The 25,277-nt window shown below is 44.1% G+C and overlaps 1 protein-coding gene across 2 annotated transcripts in view; it reads left to right on the top strand.

Annotated features, from left to right (window-relative positions):
* The first annotated feature begins 6,313 nt into the window (after positions 1–6,313).
* Plat (plasminogen activator, tissue type) overlaps positions 6,314–25,277 on the top strand; it is a 42,883-nt gene continuing 23,919 nt past the window's right edge. Inside the window, exon 1 of one of the 2 annotated variants that reach the window (XM_090353867.1) lies at positions 6,314–6,334. The gene's annotated coding sequence lies outside the window, so the exon portion shown is untranslated. Of the gene's footprint in view, positions 6,335–18,825; positions 18,837–25,277 lie in introns of those variants that run through there. The other variant, XM_090353866.1, reaches the window with a different exon arrangement.

A 25,277-nucleotide genomic window follows, 5' to 3' on the forward strand; every position in this document is an offset into this window, starting at 1 on the left:
TTGTTGACATGGTTGTATTAATAAGACTGATAGAGTCATATGTGAGGGTGATATGGCATAGAACCAGAAATGACCAGGCAGTTCAAAGGAACTAATTTTCAATTTATGGCGCTAATCAAAACTCAGATAACTAGCTTTGGACCTGACTTGAAAACATTCCCATCCTTGTAGATAAATAAGAAATATTACTTGTGGGCATAACTGGGATCCTCAGGATATCCTGGGGAGCTCAAGCAGAGAGGAGTTAAACACCAGGGCATGGCTCAGTGAATCCTGTGTGCAGGTGTAGAAATATCACATAGAACCCCAGTAATTCGTGCAATTAAGACATTTAATTTTTAAAAATGTTCTGGTGGCTTAAAGTGAGAATAACATGTGCTTCTATTTGTTTTATGTCTGCTCTGTATTCTTTTGTTAAACTTATCATCATTATCTATCATATTAGAGCTGAGTAGAAGAATATGCACAAATAAAGCTGTAAAACTTTCTTCTCTTTGTTTTTTCTTTTCTGGTGCCATTCCTGGGGCTTGAACTCAGAGCCTAGGTACTGTCCTTGAACTTTTTGGTAGTCAATTGCAGATAAAAGTCTCATATACATTCCTGCACGGGCTGGCTTCCAACTCTGATCCTCACATCTCAGCCTCCTCAGTAACTAGGATTGCAGGTGTGAACTTCAAGCTCTTGGCTTTAGAAAAAGTTGAAGTATTTATATTAAAAATAGACTACATTCTTCCATTCAGCATACATTTATGAAATGTTGGATGATTAAATCATCCTAACGAAGAGTTAATAATTAATTAAAAACATATACCACCTGTTGAGTGTTTTTTCTTAATGAGACAATATAATTTAGTAAATAATTTATTGGAACCTATAAATGAGATGAGTCAGAACATGGGAAGCAGACTGAGCAGTACACTTGGGCGAATCAAATCATAACTCACTCCAAGCAATCGATTTATTTGAGGAGTAACTTGATCACTTTGAACTCACTCTAGTTTCCACAGTCTAGTGAGACTGTGTTTAATATTTCCTCCAATGTTCCTGTTAAGTCATTGAAGAGAACAATACTGGGGATTTTTTAAATGCTATTAGAGAATGACAGAAGTGGGTTGGGCATGTGGCTCAAAAGTTGGCAGAGTGCCTCCATGGCAAGTGCAAGGCCCTGAGTTATCTTCAGAATCCCCTTTCCACCCTCTCCCCAGGGAAATGGCAAAAGTAACTGTAAAAGTTAGTAAAAGCTACAACTTATGTGAACTGTTAACCAGAACTAACTATTTGAAGTCTTATCAGTTTATATTCCCATAACTAAAGAATAGCTCACAATTAGTAGAGGAAGTCATTTGTGTTGCAAAATCACAAGAGGACTTATAATTAGTTAAACTTAAGCAAAAGTAACTTGTACCAGTTGTAATATTTATTTTATGCTTTGTCTGGGGGTCTTTTTGGTTGGAAAAGAAATATCTGTGTAAGTTAGAAAGAAGAAAACTCATATTTCTTAGCATTCCTTCAGTCAAAACTAACATAGGGGAGTGAGGGATGTAGCTCAGGTAGAACACTTGCCTAGCATGGGCAAGGCCCTGAGTTCTATTATCAGTATGGGAAATAAAAGAAAATAAAACGAAGCCAGGACAGGTAGCTCACTCCTGTCATCTCAACTACTCGAGAGACAAAAAGTAGAAGCATTACAATGTGTTACCAGCTCAGTTAAAATTTCAGGAGACCTCATCTTAACCATTAACAAATGGGCTATGGTGGTATACACTTGTTACCTAAGCTTCCCCAGAATAGGAGGATCATAGCCTACGCTGACTAGGGCAAAAAACAACATCTTATTTGGAAAATAAATAAAGCAAAAAAGGGATTACATGAAAGGCTAGAAATGTGGGTGGAAATGGAATGAGCGAAGCTTCTAAAGAATTTGCTTATTCTCCCCTGGGGAGCAGGGAATGCTTTGAAGCAAGGCAGCCAGGTGGAGAAGAATCCTTGGGAAAAGATTAAGAACAGTTCTCTCACTCCCTTTGTCTCTGATAGTGCAAGGCAAGAGTCCCTGGCCTCCCACACTTTGAGAATCCTCTACCTCTCAGCTCCACTGCCAGCCCAGAAAGAACTCTCTGGGAAATGCTAATGACAAACTTCTGAGTGTCTACATCTCTGGTTCACAGTCTTTTTCTAGTGCTCAGATATGAATCCTGTGATAAGGAATGAGTTCAGCAAGTGAAAGTCTCACATAAAGCCCACCACCAATAAATTATAGGCCTGAGACTGAAAGCAAGTTTGTTTGGCCGGCCTTCCTTCTTCCCACTCAGCAGTAGCCTCGAAGAAAGCCCCTACCAGGTCTAGGCAAGGACCTGAACACCGGAGTTTCTGCTCTTTGCAGAGGTGGCAGCAAATTAAAAGGATCTTGTAAGTTTATGTGCCTCTATCCCTATCTCACTTGACTGGCTGGGTGGACTTGGGGAATGCCTCTTCATCTTACTTCCATCCTTGAAAGGCTGGGCAAAGGAATGAAGGAAAGGTGCAGGACGTGCATACCTCAATGACAGGAATGGCAGAGGCAGGCATCTGGCTTTCACTCTCATATGTGTCCACTCTCACTTCCTTATTACTGACCAACCCAACTGTCACTTCTCCAGTATGGCTGGCTACCAGTGTAACTACAGCTGCTGGTCAAAGTGGGGAGGTTACAGATACACTCCAGAGGATGGTTGATGCAGAAGAGCTCATTGGGTGCTAAAACGTTCTCTGAACTCAGAATGTAGCTCGATTCAGAATATTGGATCACTTTTGAAGTTGTCTAAGGCACAAGGTTGATGTCAATAGGCAAGTTTCTGGTTACAATTGCTAAAGTATGTCCCCAGTGTTTGTGAAATGTTAATGCTATCAAGAATCACTTAGAAAAAAAAAAAAAGAAGAATCACTTAGGGATCTTACTATCATAAGGTCTGGGGAGAGGCCTGAGACTGCATTAAAAAATATATTAGAGGCTGGGAATTTGGCCTAGTGGTAGAGCGCTTGCCTAGCATGCACAAAGACCTGGGTTTGATTCCTCTGTAGCACATACATAGAAAAAAGCCGGAAGTGGTGCTGAGGCTCTAGTGGTAGAGTTCTAGCCTTGAGAAAGACAAAGGACAGTGCTCAGGCCCTGAGCTCAAGCCCAGGACTGGCAAATATATATGAGGGGTTTGAGCTTAGGACCTTGAGCTTCCCTACCTTGCAGGCAGATAAAGTTTCTCCCCCGACCCCCAGCCTTTTTTGTTTTAGTTCTTTTTCTTTTCTTTTCTTTTTTTTTTTTTTTTTGCCAGTCCTGGGCTTGAGCTCAGGGCCTGAGCACTGTCCTTGGACTTTCTCAAGGCTAGAGCTCTACCACTTGAGCCTCAGCACCACTTCCAGCTTTTTTCTATGTATGTGGTACTGAGGAATCAAACCCAGGTCTTCATGCATGCTAGGCAAGCACTTTAACCACTAGGCCAAACTCCTGGCCCTGTTTTAGTTGTTTTTCATATAGGGTTTTATTTTTATGCCCAGACCAGACTGGACCAACATCCTTCTGTTACTTTTCTTATGTAACTGGGATGACAGGATTGCACTACTACCATGCCTAGATTTTTATTGGTTGATATGATATCTAAAACACTTATGATGGCCTCATACCTCAGTTCTCCTTATTCTCACCTTCAAAATAGCTAGGTCGATGAATGTGAGCCATTGTGCCCAGCTCTTGATAGTTTTATTGAAAATTTACCAAATACCTGATAGATGTAATAGAGAAATGAGACTTGTTCTTGTTGTTTACACAGATTATCAAAGAGTAGAATTAAAGAATCAGTGTTCTGCAACAAAACAACCCAGTAAAGGAAAATAGGGAGACCAGAAGCCAGGCTTGACTCCTCGGTAAGAATCTCTGGAATGTTTTGCATTTGCGACCCAGGCATAGAGTCGGCACTGCCCTTTCTCTGAGTAAAGGAAGAATAAAGCAGATGAACGTTACCGCAAAGGTACTCCCTTCTCCTCCAAGAGCTGAGCTTTCCCTTGACCCAGAAGCAATTATGTAAGAAAGTACAGAGCCCAGACGGGCTGGTTACCTCTACCTAACAGTAAGGAGTGAGCTTCCTACCTCCTGGAGATCTCTCTGTATCATCCAGGGTTCAACTTCCCTGTTGAACCCTGAAAAACTCTGTCATTCTCTAAGTTGTCCCTGCTGGCAGAAGAGAGCCAGCCTTAGCAGTGGCCATGGATCAAGGCTGGGACTGTGCCTGGTCAGAGGTAGCAGCAACAATGGAAAGAGTAGTTATCTGGCCCAGAGTGGACTTGAGTTTGCAACCTGACCCTGTCCTTCAGGGTAGGCGGTGATCTTTGGAAATGTAGTCATTATCAGATGGAACTAATAACCCAAACCTCATAGTATTGGTGAGAATAAATATGAAGTCATTCATGTAGACCTGTACATGGTGGCTCATTTATGCTCAGTCCTGCTAAATCCCACCTCCACATCATGAGGAAAGGAGCCTAAGTCCTCAGAATGGCTCAGGGGCCTCCCTGAGCTAGCCCTTACCTCCCTCTCTAGCCTGTTCGGTTTTTCCAATTCCCTCCATCACACTGACTAATGCCTAAAACTCAACAGGGTGCTATCCTTGAGGGTCTTTGCTCTGACACGGGCCTTTCTGTCCAGTAATACTGTCCCTCCCTTGCCCCAATGAACTTGGCAAATCATAAATCTGTTCCACTCAATGCCTCTTCCACATATATCCTGTTCATCCTAGCCCCACTCACCTCAATAAAAGTGTCCTGCCGTTCCCATGGCCCACTCAGCACCAGGTGTTCACTTCTGTCCTGCCCACCTATATTCTAGCAGAAGAACTGACATATTATGGCTATTGACCAAGTTCAACTTGCCATCTAATTTTTTTTTGCCCTGGGCTTGAGCTCAGGATCTGAACCCTGTCCTTGGACTTTCTCAAGGCTAGAGCTCTACCACTTGAGCCTCAGCACCACTTCCAGATTTTTTCTATTCATGTGGTACCGAGGAATCGAACCCGGGTCTTCATGCATGCTAGGCAAGCACTTTAACCACTAGGCCAAACTCCCGGCCCTGCCATCTAATTTTATAGAGTTTTACCAGAATGTACCCATATTCATTTGTTTATATGCAAAGGCTGCTTTGATGTTAGAATGATGTGTTAGATTTCTAGCACTGAAACAAAACGCCTGGGGTAACATCTCATAAGGAAGAAAAGTTTACTTGTGCTCACAGTTTCAGAGGTTTCAGTCCACAGCCACTTGGCCACATTGCTTTTGTGTCTGGCAGTGCTATACATCACAATGGGACTTCCTGGCAAAGGAGGTGGCTCACCTCATAGTGGCCAGAACTCAAAGAGAAAAAGGAAAGACAGCGATGTCCATGTCCCCTAGAATGGCATGCCCTCCTCCAATGATCTAACTTCCTCCCACTATGTTCCACCATCGCCAAGTAGCAATACAGGCTATGCTGCAGCCCACGTCAGTATGTAGGCCTTAAGAGGATACTTGAGATCCAAACCATGTGGATGTCAGGGATATGGCTGTGACAGATTGTAAAGCCTGGCAGACTTACTATCTGTCCCTTTATCAGAAGATTTTCCTGTCACCTGCTTTTAGTATACATTTCTTTCCCCTCAGCAGTTGGTTACTTGAGCGAAAGGAATGGATTTAACTCAGCTCTTTCACACACTGTCCAGCATGTAGCAAGAATCCAACAAATGAAGTTTTTCAAAGACTACACCGATCTAGTTGAATATTCCTTATCTCTGGGTAAAATGAGAATCCGTAATGTAGTTTAACTATATAGTCAGTCATAGAAGCTGTCTGACCAGGATAAAATTTTCTTGTCTAAGATGCCAGAATGAAACAGTGAAATAAAGCAGTTATTAGAGTCAACAAAAGCTCTATTGAATACAAGACTCATCCTCCCACAAGGGGCTACGGAGAAAGCCCCAGAACTGCAGAATAGACCACAGACAAAAGATCTAATCTACTTGTGTCTGAGGGGGTTGGTTACAGAGAGATTTTGGCTAGGATCGGATTTTAACAAGCAATCAAATCATCATAACGTGATAGTGACATTAAACTGAAGAAGACTTTTTATATCATGTTTATGGAGGGTTGACAATCAAGCTGTCCTTCAGATAGACAGTAGCTGTATTTAACTTAGTATCCACTGATGTCCTTAGCAGGAAGATTTGTTTCACAATGTTCTAGGAAGGGTCCTGGCATCAAGTCCCCGTTCCACTTCTGACTAGTTGCATACTCCAGAGTCCAGAGAAGTAACAGAACAGACGAGACCAAGGGAAAGAAGGTAAGGCAGCCACTTCTGGGAACACAGCCTCACCCAGAGACCTGAAACCTGGGGAAATAAGAATTTCTGGGTCCCTGAAATGTTCTCTCAGTGGGGCGTGCCTGTGTGTGCTAATGGGGGAGTCACAGTTTTCTGACGTTTGAGGAAGTCTGAACCATTGATCGAAATTCACTTTCCTTTCAGCAAAAGAGGGTTGTGACTTGAGTACACTAATAAACAATGGTGTTTGACTTTTTGTCCAGCTCCAGCTGGATAGTACAACTTCAGATGTATTCCTGTTTATTGCATTACCTTGAATCATTTATAGGAATTCAGCACTCAGCCACTGTTTCCTGTTTAGAGAAGACAAAAAAAGCTCACGGAAATGGTGCCATTTAGCCTTTTGTGCCCTATGCTCCCTGGACTGTCGCACCCCCCCCACCCAATACTGTCAATCTTGTTTAGCATAACTAGATGGCCCTCAGGGTGACCCAACAAAATCCATGAGACTGGGTTGCTGGCTGAGTGAGCAGAGGTAGTTGTGCCTCCTTCCCCAGCAACTCTGCCCGCTTCCTCTTTTCTGGCCTGTACTCTATGAAGCAGCATCATAGAGAAGGAGCTGCAGGCAAGTACTGGTGGGTTATTCCAGCAATCTTAACTATCAGGAGGCTGAGATCTAGGGATTGCAATTCCAAGTCAGCCCGGGCAGGAAAGGCCAAAGACTCTTATCTCAATAAAAACAGCTAATCAGAAGTGGAACTGTGACTCAAGTGGTAGAGCACCAGCAATGAGCAAAAGAAGCTCAGGGATAGAACCCAGGCCCTGAGTTTAATCCTCAGGACTGGTTAGAAGCAGAAAGAAGGAAAAGGAGCCAGGAAGAAGAGGAAGAGGAAGAGGAAGAGGAAGAGGAAGAAGAAGAAGAAGAAGAAGAAGAAGAAGAAGAAGAAGAAGAAGAGGAGGAGGAGGAGGAGGAGGAGGAGGAGGAGGAGGAGGAGGAGGAGGAGGAGGTGGAGAGCTGGAAGGAAGAGAGAGAGAGAGAGAGAGAGAGAGAGAGAGAGAGAGAGAGAGAGAGAGAGAGAGAGAGAGAGAGAGAGAGAGAAGAAAGAAAGAAGTTACATTGCCTGGGTCTTACATGCCACATGCCTCCAGCTTCTTTCAGGTGGGGCTAGATGAGCAGTGTGGTCAGCCTAGAGTGGATTATTGGCTAAATGAAGTAATAGTGCCAACAGAAGGAGGAGGAAGAGGAGGAGGAGGAGTTGTTCTTATGTTGTTGAGCACTGTCCTTGGACTTTCTCAAGGCTAGAGCTCTACCACTTGAGCCTCAGCACCACTTCCGGCTTTTTTCTATGTATGTGGTACCGAGGAATCGAACCTGGGTCTTTGTGCATGCTAGGCAAACACTCTACCACTAGGCCAAACTCCCAGCCTCTGTCATTTTGTTTTATTTTTGTGTCAGTACTGGGACTTGAACTCAGGACCTGGGCACCATCCCTTTGCTTTTTCATTCAAGACTGGTGCTCTGCTGCTTAAGCCACATCCCTACTACTGGCTTTTTGGTAGTGAATCTGAGATGAGTATTACTGATTTTCTAGCCTGAGCTGGCTTTAAGCTCAGATCTTAACCTCCTGAGTACCTAGGATTATAAGTACCACTAGTGCCTAACAGAAGTTTCTTTTTTTAAGGTTTCCCAGCTTCCCTGCATTTAGGAATGGGTTGAACATGCTAGGCAAGTGCTCTACAACCAGGGAATAATAATGTGTGTTGTATACCAGTGTCAAACAAATTATCATTTGATTGTCCTAAGCCCCTCCCAAATCAGGTAGCATGGAGAAGCTGGCTCTGAGAGTTAGATGGCTTGTTTAGTGAACCTTCAGCAAGTGATCCCAGGAAGGGCTGGACTTCTTGATCATGTCACTCTCTGGCCACCATCAAGTCCTCTCTGGGCCTGTTTCTTGTGAACATGAATGACTCTGTGTAGCTTGTGTTTTCAATGTCCCTAAAGATTCTTTCCTTCAAGCCTTGATCCCCAGGGCTCTGCTACTGGCACTGAGGACCTTTAGAATGTCATTATGTCTTTGGAGTCATGCCTTTGAAAGGGATTGTGGGATCTCAGCTTGCACCTTTTGTTTCTTAGCTCACAAGGTCAGGGGAGCACTTTACCATACACTGCCACCATGACATACTGACAACCATGATGAATTTTTCACCAGAGGCCCAAAGCCTGGGAGCCACTTAATCTTGGACTGGAGCTCCCAAATCTAGGCACTGTCCCTGAGCTTTTGTGCTCAAGGCTAACACTCTATTACTTGAGCTATAGCTTCACTTCTGGTTTTTTTGTTGGTTAATTAGAGATAAAGTTTAATAGACTTGCCTGTTTAGCTTCAAACCATGAACCTCAGATATCAACCTCCCAAGTAGCTAGGATTATATGTCTCCTACTTTCCCCTCTGTTTTTCCTCCAAATGGTCACTAAAACTGAACCTTTACTCAAGATCCCACACTACTCTTCTGAGTATTTACTAAAAGTAGGCCTATCATTGTAAATATTGTTTTCCTCAGCTAAGAAACCTTTTTCAGAAATAAGGGGGAAAGGCATTCATAGGAATGTAGCCATCCAAACAAGACCAACCTCAGGCTCCAGGAGAAGGCTCCTAATTAACGTGAATAACCACTGGTCAACAAACGCAGTTGCCCTTCTTCCAATGACATCTTTCGACTTTTACTTTGTATACCTAGCCATTTTTGTACATTTTACTTTGCTGATTCTAGCCCCCTCCTCTTGATTAATTAATTGCTTTCAAAACTACTACTTCAGGAGGCCACATGGCTGAGCTATATATTGTTACGTATATTAGATTGTGTACTGGCATATTGGCTCTGGGGCTCAAACTCAGGACCTCACACACTTACTTGACTTTTCTATTCAAGGCTTGAGCTACACCTCCACTTCTGATTTGTTTTTTTATTAGTTAGTTGGAAATGAGCATTCACAGACCTTTCTGCCTGGACTGGCTTTGCGCCACAATCCTCATATTTCAGCCTGCTAAATAGGTAGGATTGTTCCACTATTAATATCAAGAAGTAGAAAACTCCATGCACAAATCATACTGTCATTTTTCTAAATTTCTGGGATAAAGAGCCATGAAGATTGCTTATGTACACACAGAGGACTGATTCCTCAAATCACTTTCTCTATGCCTTAACTTCCTCTGCTTCTTTAACCTACAAATATCCCTAAAGCTTACTGCCAGGGAGATAGATTTGAGTCTCCCATCTCTAAGTTTTGCTCCTTGGCAAATAAACTTTTCCTATTTTGTAAAATGCATTGTTTTTAGTGGTTGGCACGCTACACAGCAGACAAAATGAATCTGGTTTGGTAGCATCACCATCCTCTATGGAGTGGCAATTTGGGGAGTGACACCATCATGAATCAAGAATCATGTTCACTTTCCTTAGTGATCCAGAAGATTCACTTTTCCACAGTTCTCTCCTTCCCAGCTTTATAGTGCCCGCAGCCTTTCCATTCTCCTCCCTCTGGCCTTTGATTCCTCATGGGTCTTTAGAGCAGTTCCTATCCTGAAGCCCTTTGCTCTCTGCCAGCCTTCATTCAATGACCCATTACCACAGTGTCCACTCACATGTGGAAACATTCTTAGTCTTAGTCCTAGTGCCTGGTCTCTGGACATTCCCTACTGGTACTCACTGGCCACTGGTTCAGATATCATTGCAGTGCAATCACCTTTCAAATCTTTAGTCATAACTTCTACCCTCTTTGACTTTCAGGAGCATATTTTAAAAATAGCATTGAAATGTTTTAGAATCTGATTTATTTGTTCCCATTACAAAGTAATTTCCATATAAGCTCCCATATATTGGAGGAGGAGGAGGAGGAGGGGGAGGAAAGGTTAGGTAGGTGGGCAGGAGGGAAGGAAGGAAGGAAGGAAGGAAGGAAGGAAGGAAGGAAGGAAGGAAGGAAGGAAAGAAGGAAGGGAGGGTAAGAGAAGGAAATTAAGGGAAGTGACCACTTTGGTGTGAGTGGGTCTTGAGATGATTGCAATAGGTAGATGGTGACAGAGGTTTTTTTCCTATGTTAGAGTTTAGGTGAGATGATTTGGATTCATAATCTATTCAGTGCCCTGTGCTCTGGTCACTTCCCTCTCCCCCTCCCTTCCTCCCTTCCTCCCTCCCTTTCCCTCTCCCCTTCTCTCTCTCTCCTCTCTCTCTCTCTCTCTCTCTCTCTCTCTCTCTCTCTCTCTCTCTCTCTCTCTCTCTCTCTCTCTCTCTCTCTCTCTGTCTTCCTTCCTTCCACTATCCCTGAACTTCTTTTGCTCAAAGCTAGCACTCTACTACTTCAGCCACAGCACTACTTCCGGCTTTTTCTGCTTATGTGGTACTGAGGAATCAAATCCATGGCGTCATGCAGCTAGGCAAGCACTCTCCCACTAAGCCACATTCTCAGCCCTTTGTCTTTCTTTTTTTAAATTAGGTTGGAACACAGAGCTTTGTGTATGCCTCCCTCTGACTTATATCTTTATCTCTCTTCCTTAATTTCTAATAAAAGGTACAACTCAGCCACTTCTGTACACGTAATGAGACAGGTCAAAGGACAGTTGAAATGTCACCAACCCAATCTATGACAAAAATCAGACAGGGAGCTTTGTGCTCCATAGATAAAGGAAGCTGAAGAGGAAAATGATCTCAGGTTTGTTTGGATTGGTGCAAATCCATTAAGGGGAAAAACATGTCTGATTCCATTAGAATGAGATAGGAGAGCATCTCTATAAACTCTCTATAAACTAACTCCCTGGGGGTAAAAAAGGAGTTGTATACACAGAGCAAAAATGCCTGGCACAGGAACAAAGTGGGAGCAGGGAATCATGGGATGCTGCCACGGGTCCTGTGTAAACAGTAATGTTCCTATCATCATGGATTTGGACGTCCCACCACTAGTTGATGATCAGAACTGATGTAAGAGCTGCCCCTGTGTAAGTCACCATGCTGGCTAGGTGAGTTCACTGCTGAGAAGGGAACTTAGGCAATTTCTCCACAGGGCCTTATCCTACTCCAGCCCACCATCCATTGGTGACACCTTGGCGTCACAATGGAGTTAGCAGTGAGTGACTACATCCCCTTGGTTTCTGTTATTGCCATTGTTATTATTTTAAAACAAGAAAAGAATGGCAGAGAGGCTGAAAGGAAACCAAGTCCTCCATGTAAAGATACAGGATTTGGTGGCACTAGACGCAAGGCAAGGACCTGTGTAAGCAGAGGTGGCCGTCATGTTATCACTGGCCTGGAGAGTGTGCCAATGTAACTCAGTCTTTCTCAAATTCAAATACAAAGATTAGGGCTGAGGTGAAGCTCAGTGGCAGAGCACTTGCCTTGCACGAACAAGGCTTAGAAGCTATTTCAATACACACACACACACACACACACATACACACACAGAGCCAACAGCAGAAATCTTGTATTACAACAGCACAATTTTCCTAAATGCATTGACCACCAACCACCTTTAAAACTACAAGGTAATGACAAAATACCTACAGACATTCATCAGATATAATATTGATATTGATATTGGATGAAGTCACTTATCTTTATGGTCTCAACGAATGAGTCCACAGGCATAGAATGGTTAAGTAAAATGACAAAGACTGCAGAAGCTATAAACAGAGCTCTTGCTAGACAGAATGGAAGGAGCATCATCTGAATGTGGCCTACAGGGGTTAATCAATTGTGTTTCTAAGACAGAGCTATATGCCTCCCAATATCAGCCTCCATGCAGCCGCCATGCAGCAGCAATTCTTGTGACTGTTAGCCCCTTTGACCTGGTAGCCTTTGGATGCACCCCTCTCGAGGTCCAGTTAGTCCATTCTTCCATGCAAGATGTCCAGGGTCGAGGCCATGACCTGATTGACGCTTAGGGGTCATGTGAGACTGCTCAAGGCCATGGTGATGTGATGGTTAAGGACCCTGAGTGCAACGCTGCTGAAAGCCGTGCTGAAGAGCCTGTATGGGAAGGCGGCCTTTCCCTTAATTACCTAGCCAGGCTCCTTTTCTGTTTGTAATATGTTGGGCTGTAAGTAGATGCTGGTGAATGGTCTCAGAGACAATTTCTACAAAAAGGTATAGCTGGGTAATGGTGGCTCACAACTATAATCCTAGCTACTTAAGAGGCTGAGAACTGAGATCTCTGTTTGACTCTTAGCTCCAATTCACAACCAAAAAGAAGTGGAGCTGTGGCTTAAGTGGCAGAGCACCAACCTCAGGTAACAAAGCTAAGGGGCAGCACTCAGGCCCCTGAGTCTTGGTACTGGTATGTGCGTGCATGTGCACACACACACACACACACACACACACATATACATCGTAGGCATAAATGCTTACGGTAATACATTATTGGTATCACTTTATATTAGAAATAGTTATTGCTAGCTGGGTGCTGGGATCATGACTGTAATCCTAGCTCCTCAGGATAGTGAGATCTGAAGATCACAATTCAAAGCCAGCCTGGGCGAAAAGTCATGAGACTTTTATCTCCAATTAACCACCAGAAAGCCAGAAGTGGTGCTGTGAAGCAAAGCAGTCGAGTGTTAGTCTTGAGTAAATAAGCTCAGGAGCAGCAACCAGGCCCTGAGTTCAAGCCCCAGGACTAGAAAAAGAAAAAGAAAAAAAGAAAAAGAAGCTGTTGTTTTCACTTTCAAGTGAATTTTACAAATTAATACGCATTTTCTTACAGTGGTTGTAGATTTACAAAACTGTTGAATGGAAAGTAGAGCTTCCATGCACATCTTACGTTCTCCATGGCTCACCTTTTTTTAATTTATTTATTCATTTTTTTATTGTTGGGGTAATGCATAGAGGGGATACAGTTACATTCGCCAGATAGTAGGTGCATTACTTCTCACACATTGATACTCCTTCTCATGTTTTTGTCCCCATTGCCCTCCCAATCATCTTGTTTTTCCTCTCTCCCCTTTCCTATTTCAAATAAACAAATAAATGTATTTACAATATACCAGGTAACAAAGTCAGATACAGTAACAACATGAGATTAACCATAAGGGCAAAAAAAGAGAAGAGAAATAACATAGTACATTGAGAACAACAATCACATAAGATAAACCTCTTGTTTCCTTATCCTAGAGTTCCTTTCATTTAGTCTCATCCTATATAACCTGATGTACCTAGGTTTTGAGCTATTGCAATCCTCTGCTAGAGAGTCCTAGATGTGTACTAATTATTACAAATGAGGGAAACCATTGAGCCTATGTTCCTTTGGGTCTGGCTTATTTCACTTAATATGATTTTTTCCAAGTTTTTCCATTTCCTTACAAATGGATGCTGATGGCAGCATCCAATTCCATTGTGTATAAATACCACATCTTGTTGATCCATCATCTACTGAGGGGCATCTGGGTTGGTTCCATATCTTTGCTGTGGTAAATAGTGATGCAATGAACATCGTTGTGCTAGTGGCTTTAGTATGTCCTTGTTTCTGGACTATTGGGTAAATGCCAAGATGAGTGGAATTGATGGGTTATATGAGAGCTCTATGTTTAGTCTTTTTTTTCATATATTTTTATTGTAATTAATAGAAGGGTTACATGATATTTGCCAGATAGATGGTGCATTAATTCCCATACATTGATACCCTTTCACATGCCTTGGTCCCCATTTCCCTCCCCCCCACCCCCTATGTTTAGTCTTTTAAGGAATTGCCACACTGCTTTCCATAGTGGTTGAACAAGTTTACACTTCCACCAACAGTGTAGTAGTGATCCCTCCTGGCCACATCCGCGCCAACATCTGTTATTAGATTTCTTGATAATGGCCATTCTAACTGGAATGAGGTGGAATCTCAAAGTCATTTTGATTTGTATTTCTTTTATGGCCACAGATGTCAAACATCTATTCATGCGTCTATAGGCCATTCTTATTTCCTCTTCAGAGAAGTCTCTCAGAGATGTCTTTAGCCCAACTTTTAATGGGATGGTTGCTACTTTGAATATGTTTTTTTTTTTTTTTTTTTTTTTTGCCAGTCTTGGGCTTGAGCTCAGGGTCTGAGCACTGTCCTTGAACTTTCTCAAGGCTAGAGCTCTTCCACTTGAGCCTCAGCACCACTTCCAGCTTTTTTTCTATGTATGTGGTACCAAGGAATCAAACCCGGGTCTTCATGCATGCTAGGCAAGCACTTCAACCACTAGGCCAAACTCCCGGCCCCAATTTGAATATTTTTTTTTGCCAGTCCTGGGGCTTGAACTCAGGACCTGAGCATTGTCCTTGGGCTTTCTTTTTTTTTTTTTGCCAGTCCTGGGCTTGAGCTCAGGGCCTGAGCACTGTCCTTGGATTTTCTCAAGGCTAGAGCTCTACCACTTGAGCCTCAGCACCACTTCCGGCTTTTTTCTATGTATGTGGTACTGAGGAATCGAACCCGGGTCATCATGCATGCTAGGCAAGCACTTTAACCACTAGGCCAAACTCGCGGCCTATCCTTGGGCTTTCTTAAGGCTAGCACTTTACCACTTGAGCCATAGCACCATTTCTGGCTTTTTCTATGTATGTAGTACTGAGGAATCTAACCCAGGTCTTTGTGCATTCTAGGCAAGCAATCTACCAGTAGGCCAAACTCCCAGCCCTGAAGATTTGTTTTTGAGAGATTCAATTTTTTGAGCTGTAGGTATATTTTAGATATGAGGCCCTTGTCTGTTGTATGGCTAGTGAAGATCTTCTCCCACTCTGTGGGCTTTCTATTTAACTTGCTAGCTATGTCCTTTGCCATACAGAAGCTCTGCAGTTTAATGCAGTCCTATTTGTCCAAACATTCTTTAAATTGTTGTGTTTCAGGGTCTTTATTAAGAAAGTTTGGACCTGTTCCATGGTTTACCTCTTATACCCTAAACTGAGTGTGATGGTGGTATTTTCAAAGGAAAAATATATTAGTCCTGATTTTGTTCATATGTATGACACTAATGTTACTTAGAAGAAATTGGAGAAAATTTGGGGCAGATGAGCCTTAAAGTCCTTTTCAGAGTCTCTGGGACAATTGTAATGGATTTCACTGTAGCTAGAGCCTTCTAGTCTTCCTTCCTTCCTTCTTTTCTTCCTTTCTTTCCCCCTTCCTTCCTTCCTTCCTTCCTTCCTTCCTTCCTTCCTTCCTTCCTTCTTCCTTCCTTCTTCCAGCAAGAGCACTGATAAAAATCTCCAGCCCTAAACAATGTTTATAAATGATTTGTCAAATCACCAAGAGTATGTCATTTTCTGTCTTGAAGTATCCCATTCAAGTTAAATAATCCTATGAGTTTATTGTTGTTATCTGGAACACAAGAAAGCAAAGCTTAGCACAAGGTGAATGGATTTGCTCATAGTCAAGCAACTATTACCCAGAGAAGGCAACTTTCTGCTGTCCAGCCTCAGGATCTCTGTACTGGACAGCATAGCTTGATAGAGAATGGTCGGATGGACCCACATTTAATTACTGGTTTTGGCCCTAGAACAGTGAAGCTAGGTTCCTGGCACTGGCTCATATGAGGAAGCTTAGGATCAAGGAAAGCTATCTCTGGTTTAGAAGTTCAGGAAACCAACCTGAGAATATGATTGCTCAAAAAGAGTTTGAAAAAATTCATAGATAACTCCATAATAAATGACTAAGGAGCTGGACACTGGTGGGTCATATCCACAATCCTAGCTACTCAGAGACTAGGATCTGAGGATCCTGGCTTGAAACCAGCAGTCACAAATATCTCTGATACTCTTTTTATTTCGTTGGTCAAGGGTCTTGAACTCTGGGCCTGGGTGCTGTCCCTGAGCTCTTCAGCTCAAAGTTACTGCCCTACCCCTGGGCCAGGGGCCTGGAAGCTACCCCTGAGCTCTTCAGCTCAAAGCTACCACCCTACCCCTTCATCCTCAGTGCCACTTCTAGTGTTCTAGTGGTCAACTGGAGATAAGAGTCTCAGGGACTTTAGTGCCTAGTTGGCTTTGAAGGTGATCCTCAGATCTGAGCCTCCAGAGTAGCTAGGATTTCAGGCGTGAGCCACCACACCCTGCTCTGATACTCTTATATCCAATTAACCATCAAAAATCCAGAAGTGGAGCTATGGCTCCAGTGGCTGAGTGTTAGCCTTGAGCAAAACAGCCTAGTGAGAGTGTGACGGTCTGAGCTCAAGTCCCAGTAACCCCCCCTCCCCGCTCAAATACACAAAGGAGCTCCTTTCAGACCTGAAGTGTATTTCTTGGGGTTAGAGAAATTCACATGTAATTCACATGACCAGTCCAAGTGAGAGTCTCTGTTCTTTTCTTTTTTTTTTTTTTTTGTGGTGCTGGGAATGGAACATATAGGAAAGTTCTTCACCACTGAACTACACCACAGCCCTGGCTTCTAAAAAAACTTCAGAAATTTGTGGACAAAACTTCTGCCTTCTGCCTCAAACCACATTGTCTAGCTTCTTGTCCTCTTTTTGTTGATTCTCCACAGACATCACATCACCTCTTACTCATATGGTCTCTTTGTGCTCACCATCTCCTTTTGGTGCCCCATTCCTGCCCACAGTTGTGATAAAGGGTCCTGTGGCCTGGTCAACTCCCCCTACCCACCCCCAGGTGATGCACCTTTGGTGGGGGTGGTGTTTCACTGCAGTTATCAGGCTTGCCTAGGAGTCTTTCGGAAATTCTCCCTTCCAGTTTCTCTGGGACACTTTATCTCCTTGGTCACCAGAGTCTAGCTTTTCTTCCTTGAAAATAAAGGGCTTTGATACAAACGTCCCAGGATATGATGCCATCAAGATTTGCTTTCATTCCTTCCCCCTACCCCCACTATCCCTTGACTAAAATCAAAGTCCCTATTGTGGCTGTTCCAGCCTCCCTATTCTCAGGCTTCCCTGGAGTGTTCCCCAAAGGGAAAACAACCTCCTGTACAGGAGGAACACAAAAGCTTGGGCTTCTAGGACTACAAGGTATTAATGGGTCTGAGTCATCTGCAGAGCTTGGGCACCTACAATGACCCTCAAATACAATCCTCTCAACAAGAACAAAGAAATACTGCTTTCAGAGCCCCAACCAATGTGTTCATATGTAAGCTCTCCATTTGTCATCCTCAAAGAAATGGCAGAAGCCAGCTGGGTGTGGTGGCTCACGCCTGTAATCCTAGCTATTCAGGAGGCTAAGATCTGAGGATCAAGGTTCAAAGCCAGCCGGAGCACTAAAGGCTAGACCGTGACATTCTCATCTCCAGTTATCCACTAGAAAACAGAAAGTGGGGCTGTGGCTTAAGGAGTAAGTAGAGTGATAGCCTTGAACTGAAGAGTTCAGGTACCACGCCCAAGCCCAGAGTTCAAGCCCCATGACCCACAAAGAAAAAACCAAAAGAAAAAAAGAAATGGCAGAGGCCAGAATCCCATCTCAGCAGGTGGAACGCATAACTCTAGCCCTTCCCTCACCCCAAGGTGTCTTTTTCTTGGTCAGTCCTAAGGCTTGAACTCAGGGTCTGAGTACTGTTCTTGGGCTTTCCTCAAGGCTAGCAGTCTACCACTTGAGCCACTGCACCACTTCTGGCTTTTTCTACGTATGTGGTACCGAGGAATTGAACCCTGGTCTCCATGCATGCTAGCCGAACATTCTACCACTAGGCCAAACTCCCAGTCTCCCAAGGAGTCTTTTGTCAGTCATCTGAAAGGTATTAAGCTGTCAAACCAGTTGTTTTTAGGAACAGTTCCCCTGGAAAGCCAAGTCTAGAACACCAAAAAGGTGGTCATTGGCTTAGGGGATGGATGATGACTCCATTTTATGCAGAACAAGCAACTCCACTCTAGGAATATGGAACTGTTAAGGCGTGAAGGGCTCCTAGGTCCAGGCCTTGGCTGGACACAGATGCAAAATGCTTCTCCCAGAAGGCCAAGGCTAAGGAGTGGCAGGGCCAACTCAAGGCCAGGGCTCTTTTCACTACAGATGAGCCAGCTCAGCCCAGTCCTCTGTTATTGCTCGCCTCTCAACTGCCACAACCTGGGCCCTTCCTCTGTCTGATGGCAGCTGGTCTATCTGTTCCCAGGGACAGTTATCACTTCAAACTTTATTAGTCCCCCTCCCCCGCCAGTGACCTCCTGGATATGTTTGTTAAGAATTGTCAGGACAGCTTAGAGCCAGCTGGTCCTGAGAACCCCCTTTAGGCTTTTGATATAGCAAGAAGGTGATTCTTAAGGTCCGGTTCAACTCCCAAATTCCTGTGACTCGATGACATCAGAACTGTGAATAATCAGGCTGGCGCCAAGCCAGGACTAGCTCTGCTGTGTCCACAGGGAACTTCCTCCCCCTCCCTCTAAGCGCAGGCCCGCCCCATGCCCCCTGGCTCCCTCCAAGCCCCATCCACTGGGATCTTCCAGCTCCAGAGGCCGGCCCACTCAGCAACACTGGCCACACCCCTGGGCCTGGAACCTTAAAGGACAGAGCTCTTCAGGGAGTCTAAGCTGAGAGAAGCTCAATAGACGCTCCTGTGCGGAGAGAAAAAGACAAGGAGGAGAAAAGCAGGGTAAGCTCAATTTCTGCCCCTCTCGGGTCATCTCTGCCTTTTTAATGTCTTTTAGGTAAACTGAGCTGATGAAAGAATGCTTAGATACAGAGACCAGCTGTACAATTTAGGCATGAGGACGACAGCTAGCTTCCATCCAAGGGGGTAGCGTTCTTTATCTGTATTGCTGGTGTGTGGGCTGTGCAGATGGGGTTTGGAAAGGCATGGTAGTGAGAGGGAAAGGAAAGATGCATTTCCTACAGAACTCTGCTGCAGAGAGAGGGGAAAATGAATTACACAGCAATGCTCTCAATAGACAATGGGAGCCCCCCATGACTAACGGCAGTGGATGGAAAGCCAGTTGCCTTTGGACAAGTGACCCCAGAGTTGGAGGCCCTGGCAGGGTATAGTCTGTCTCATTTCCCCCCACTCCCCATGAGCCCACGAGGAAACAGAGGTTTGGGATTGAGGACAGAGGATGACTTACCTAGAATGCATGATTAACCAGCGCAGGGTAAGTGAAGCAATGACTTTTAGGGACTTTTCATTTCCATTTGGAGTCAGGGAAGAAAATACACTTGACTTCCTTCTAGTTATTCATGATCTCTACCAGTTTTATCCCGTGGTTTTCCTACCCCCAAGAAGCATCAGTCAAGCATGTAGTCCTCTTTAAAGGCTTTTCATTTGGGGGAAAACAATATCAATGTCTTTCCTTCTCAACTCACTTGTGCACAGGGGTGCAGGAAGCTTTCAAGGCTTTCTAGAATCTCACCGTTAGTATCCTTATTTTCTTAACCTCACTGGGATGGCGGGAGTCAAGGAAGGAACAAAACCATGCCGAGTATCCAAGTAATTGGAAAAGGTCATCTGCAAAAAAGTGCAGTGGCAATGGTTTACTTTGGTAAAAGAAAAATAAGTGTGTGTGTGTGTGTGTGTGTGTGTGGTGTGCGTATGCACGCACGCACACGTGCCTGTTCATTTACAGTCCTGTGAGCAAATCCTACAAATACAACAGCAGGAGTTTTCTGATAGGTGACTTGGCAGTTTTGTGTAGTCATGTCCGCTGCTGCAATCTGTAAGGCAGAGTAAGGGAAGCTGTGAATATTGAACATAAATAGCTCCATCTACCCATCAATTCTTTTTTTTTTTTTTTGCCAGTCCTGGGCTTGAGCTCAGGGCCTGAGCACTGTCCTTGGACTTTCTCAAGGCTAGAGCTCTATCACTTGAGCCTCAGCAACCCTTCAGGCTTTTTTCTATGTATGTGGTACCGAGGAATCAAACCCGGGTCTTCATGCATGCTAGGTAGGCAAGCACTTTAACCACTAGGCCAAACTCCCGGCCCTATCCATCAATTCTTGCACCTAAAATGTGTTCAGAGATGCCAGCCAAGTGTCGTGGAGAGCATTGCTAGCTGCCCTCCCCAGAAACCTCCATTTATTTCATGTTTTCTAGCAGTGTCCCAGCGTCTGTGGGGGCTGTTTGACCCAAACCTGGGCCATTTCTTCAGCCAGAGAGGAGCTGGGGATTCAGTGATGCTGCTAGTTCATAAGCTCAGGGCAAGATTCTGCCTTCTTTTTCACTCAGGATCTGGCAGCCCAGGACATTTCCCATCCTTGCAACAGTCAGCCCAGATCAACATTTGTGGTGTGATATAGCGACTGCAACTGTCTAGGACTCTATTGGGTGAATGAGTGAAAAGGATATAGAATATTCCAGAAACTTACTTTCTGGGTAAGGTCTAGTTCTATTTTGCCAGCAGGGATGTTTTGGCAGCATGGGGTTTTATAGCAGTTCACAGGAATCCTGGTGGGGTCAACAATTTGGAGCTTTGGGACTTTCACTGCTAAATAAACTACATGCTGGATGTTTTCAATCTGATAGCTAAGTGGGAAGGAACATGGCTCACAGGTAATGGTGGTAGATTTAGTTGGCTGCCCTTATAATTCAAAATCCACACCAGCATGGTGGCTCTTGCCTATAATCCTAGCTATTCAGGAGGCTGAGATCTGAGGATCAAGGTTCAAAGCCAGTCTGGGCACAAAAGGATCTGAGACTCTTATCTCCAATTAACCTCTAGAAAATAGGAAGTGAGGCTTGGCTCAAGGGTAGGGTGATAGCCTTAAGCTGAAGAGCTCAGGGACAGCACCCAGGCCTAGTTCAAGCCCCATTACCCCTGCCCCCCCCATGCACATACTTCTGATATATCTGGTAGTGAGTTTTTAGTTTTTAGTTGAAGTTATCTGTCATTTGGTAATGTTAAATCTCAGCCATCTCAGAGTAAAATTTTATGTTCTTTGTGAATGATCAGATTTGTTTTGATAAAACAAGATAGATAGTTAGGGTCTGGCCATTGGCTTTGTTCGTGCAAGGGGGAAAATGCATGGGGAAGCTAAGTCTAGCAATTCAGAATATCATACTAGTTTCAGGCTATAGCCTAACCCTAGTCTAATAGCTCAAAAGCTGGATTTCACACCAAACCTGGCAGAGAGCATTGTTTAGAGTTATATAAAAATTAGAGCTAGAAAGAGTCTTCGAGGTCATCACCTGGCTCAAGCCTAAAACAAGCAAGCCACAGGGTCTTCTGCTACTGGCTGTTATCCATTTATACCCTACTGGTAAAACAGACTTCTGTAGGAGTAGGAGCAGCTCAGAAGAGCTGCTGTGTGAGTGGCCAGCAGAGTACTCTGTGCTGTGTGAGTGCTGGCCAGCAGAGTACTCTGTGCTGTGTGAGTGCTGGCCAGCCTGTCTCCCTGTAGGACTTACAGTTGGGTGTCTTCAGCTAATTATACTTCCAGAGGGTAGTCATTGGCCAGCAGGTCCAGCTGAGATGTACCTGCTGACTGTGCAATGCCTCGTTTCAAGATGTCCATTTGGAAATGGAATTAGATCTCACTTTGAGACTCTGAAATAATCATTATAAGGCTTGGCTGACCCTGGGTCCTACTGTAGATATCTGTATGGAATGCCTTTCTGCTCTCTACAAGTACACATGCTACATTAACTTACAACTTGATTAAGAACTTCAAACCAAATTCCCCTAACAAACCCCTTCCATACCTTTAGAACTTTTTAGAATTCAAGTTACCTCCCTAGGCCCATGAAGGGAAAATCTAAACTGTTTGGCCAATGAGTAGTTTGGCCTATAGCTTGTGAGCCAATGCCTCCAACCCTACTTTTTACTGTTTTCTTTTCTTTTCTTTTCTTTTGCCAGTTCTGGGGCTTGGATTTAGAGCCTGAGCACTGTCCTTGGACTTTCTGAAGGCTAGAGCTCTAGCACTTGAGCCACAGCACCACTTCCAGCGTTTTCTATGTAGGTTGTAATGAGGAATCGAACCCAAGTATTCGTGCATGCTAGGCAAGCACTTTACCACTAGGCCAAACTCCTGGCCTTGTTGGTTTTTTGAAGACAAAGTCTCACAGACTTTTCTGCCTTCAAATCATGATCCTCTGGATCTCAGCGTCCTGATTCCATGTGTAAGCCATCAGTACTGAGCTAAGTATTTTGAAAATGGAGTATATATTGTCTTTTACTATCTGAGTCTGGGCCCCCTGCATGTCACCAGACACTTGATGGTGAATGTGTGGCTCAGGAATTTTGGCTGAGCAGGGCTTGAGATCTCAGTGGATGTTGAGGATCTGCTAGCATTTGGAAGAAGCAACCTGGGAAATTCTCAAGCCTCTCATCTAGAGACCTTGAGTGAGGAGTCCGGAGTTAACAAGGCTTTCTGAAAGGCTGAGGGCAGATGTAGGGATTCTGAACCCAGGAGCCCACTCCCCACAATATAAAAAAAAAAGACTGCTGGTGGCTCCATCTCCGGCTGGCTACACTGTATTGTACTCAGAAAACAAGCTCATTTTGTTCTGCCTTGTGTCAAGAGCCAGTGTATGTACCACATGGGCTACAGAGAGAAAGGACGAGGTTTTGCCCCTGATGTTGCTGAGTTTTCTGGGATGCTTCAGTCCTTTCTCACAGTGCCCACTGGCTTCCAGACACAATGTGCTTCTCATTAAACAGGCCTCATCAACGGTGATGCCTGACACAGCTGGAGTGCTGCCTCAGCTGCTAATTCCAGTTTTCTCTGAGAGTTCACAGTGGCCCTGGCTGGGTGGTATTAAATAGCCTGGGAAAGGCAAATATAGAAACAGATCACAAATCAGATACAAGTCTGCACCACCCTATATTCAGGAAGTGACTTTTGCTACTTCTGTCCTTTGAGTACGAATAAAGGGCACGAAGTTTTGTGTCACTTGTGGTGAATCTGGTCATAGGTTTTCATGTGTTCAAATGAGCTAGGACATAAGATTGGGTACCATCAGTGGGCAGAGAGAGGACACTAGGGCTTGGCACCCTCCAAGGCCTTGCTTCTGAGCAGCTGTTCTCCAGCTGCCCTCTTCCATGATTCTGTTTCCCTTAGTGAAAGGTGTTCACAGCTTTTTACTTTTTCTTTTTCTCCTCCTCCTCCTCCTCCTCCTCCTCCTCCTCCTCCTCCTCCTCCTCCTCCTCCTCCTCCCCCTTCTCTTCCTCCCCCTTCTTCTCCTCCTCCTCCTTCTTTTCTTGGTCTGTCATGGGGCTTGAACTCAGGGTCTACACACTATCCTGGAGCTCTTTTTGCTCAAGGCTAGTACTCTGCTTCTCGGGAGTCACAGCTCCACATCCAGTTTTCTGCTGGTTAATTGGAAATATATCTCATGGACTCTCTTTCCCAGGCTGGCTTTGAACCACAATCTTTAGATCTCAGCCTCCTGAGTGGCTAGAATTACAGGCATGTGCCACTAACACCCAATGTGTTCACAGCTTTGAGTGCAGCTCATATCCATTGCTTACCTGGCACAGAGCAAGGCCTTTATTTGATGCCTTAAACCAACAGAACAATCTAGGAAGAGGGAGATGATTAACCACCCCCCCCCAAAAAAAAAAATCCAGCTGAACAACACTCAGAAGCCATGCTACTTGCTCAGACCTGTCAGCAGCAGCTGGGGTTCTAAGCTGAGAATCCTTGCATCACAACGGGCTGCTCTCAGACACATCAAGGATGTCACAAGCAAGGTAGTTTGTGCAGCTCAGTGGTAGCACACATGCTTAGCATGCACAAAATCCTGGATTTATATCCCCAGTACTGGGGGGAGGTGGGAAGGGGGGAAGCAGGAGAGGAGTGGAAGAGTGTCAGGTTTCAGGTTTGAGCTAGGAGGAATCAGCAATCTGGTTTGAGTACCAATGCCACCTCCTATATGGTGTGCCTGCTTCCTTGAGGCAGTTCCTTTTGCTTTTGGAGGTTCCATTTTTACATCTTCAAAAATGAGATAATATTGGCTTAAGTGATTTAATGGATGTGAATAAAGTGTATTGTAAACTCAATACCAGGCATTGAGTAGGCACGGCCCTGATATGTGTTGAGTGGTATGAATCCTCCCACATTTCTCATACACAATACTCTTAATTTTCACATGAGAACTCAGATAAAGTTGTGTAAAAATACAATGAAAACTTCTGATCACTATTTCCTGATTCAAGTATGTTGCAATCTGGAGGCATCTACAATTACCTACTGTGACACTTGCTTTAGGGAAAGGAGGGAATACCGGCCAGTGTCGTGACTTAACAAAATGTTCTTTCAGACTAACGACAGAAGTCAAGGTTTGCTTAGATTCCCAGCCTATTGCACTTTGGCTGGTTGACTGCTGGATTTCTCTTCAGTAGGATGTGTGTGTATTAAGGGCCTCTTTCCTTTGAGCCACTGCTGAGTTCAGTGGCTCACTCCTGTAATACTACCTACATGGAGGTGACATGTAGGAGGATCTTTTTGACAGCCCAGGAATAAAGCTCATGATATCTCAGGCCAACCAATTAAAAGTTAGGTATGATGGCACCTGCCTGTCATCCAAACTAAGAGGGAAGAACACATAGGGTCCCAGGCCATACCATTAGGAATATAAACACAAGACAGTATTTATTTTTTAAAAAATTTTAATTAATTAATTAATTTATTTACACATAACTAAGTGTGATGTTACAGTACATAAGTTAGTTACAACTGTGCAGTAAATGTGTTGCAAAATAAATTATCCAGAAGGCAGCAAAAGTACATTGTGGATGTATATAAAACTGTACAGCGTTTGCAGATACACTCTTTATAGGACTATTGGCTCTGTAGTGTTTCAAGTTACATTCTCAGAAAGAGAAACAAAATCCGAAAGATTAAAGGAAAAAATTATACAAACCACGTGGATTTGACTCCATTAAAAACACTATTGGAGTCCTGACTGTCCCTCTGTGGCTGGGCAGGTGGCAGCCGGGCTTAGCTGGTACTAGCACCCTTGTGTCCCATCCTAAGACAGTATTAATTTATTATTATTATTTTTAAGTTGGTGCTGGTCCTGGGGCCTGAACTCAGGACCTGGGCACTGTCCCTAATCTGTTAGGCTCAAAGCTAGTGCTCTGCCACTTGATCCACAGCTCTACTT

The sequence above is a fragment of the Megascapheus bottae genome, chromosome 20, assembly GCF_031878675.1.
Source record: "Megascapheus bottae isolate mThoBot1 chromosome 20, mThoBot2.hap1, whole genome shotgun sequence".
Lineage (NCBI taxonomy): Eukaryota > Metazoa > Chordata > Mammalia > Rodentia > Geomyidae > Megascapheus > Megascapheus bottae.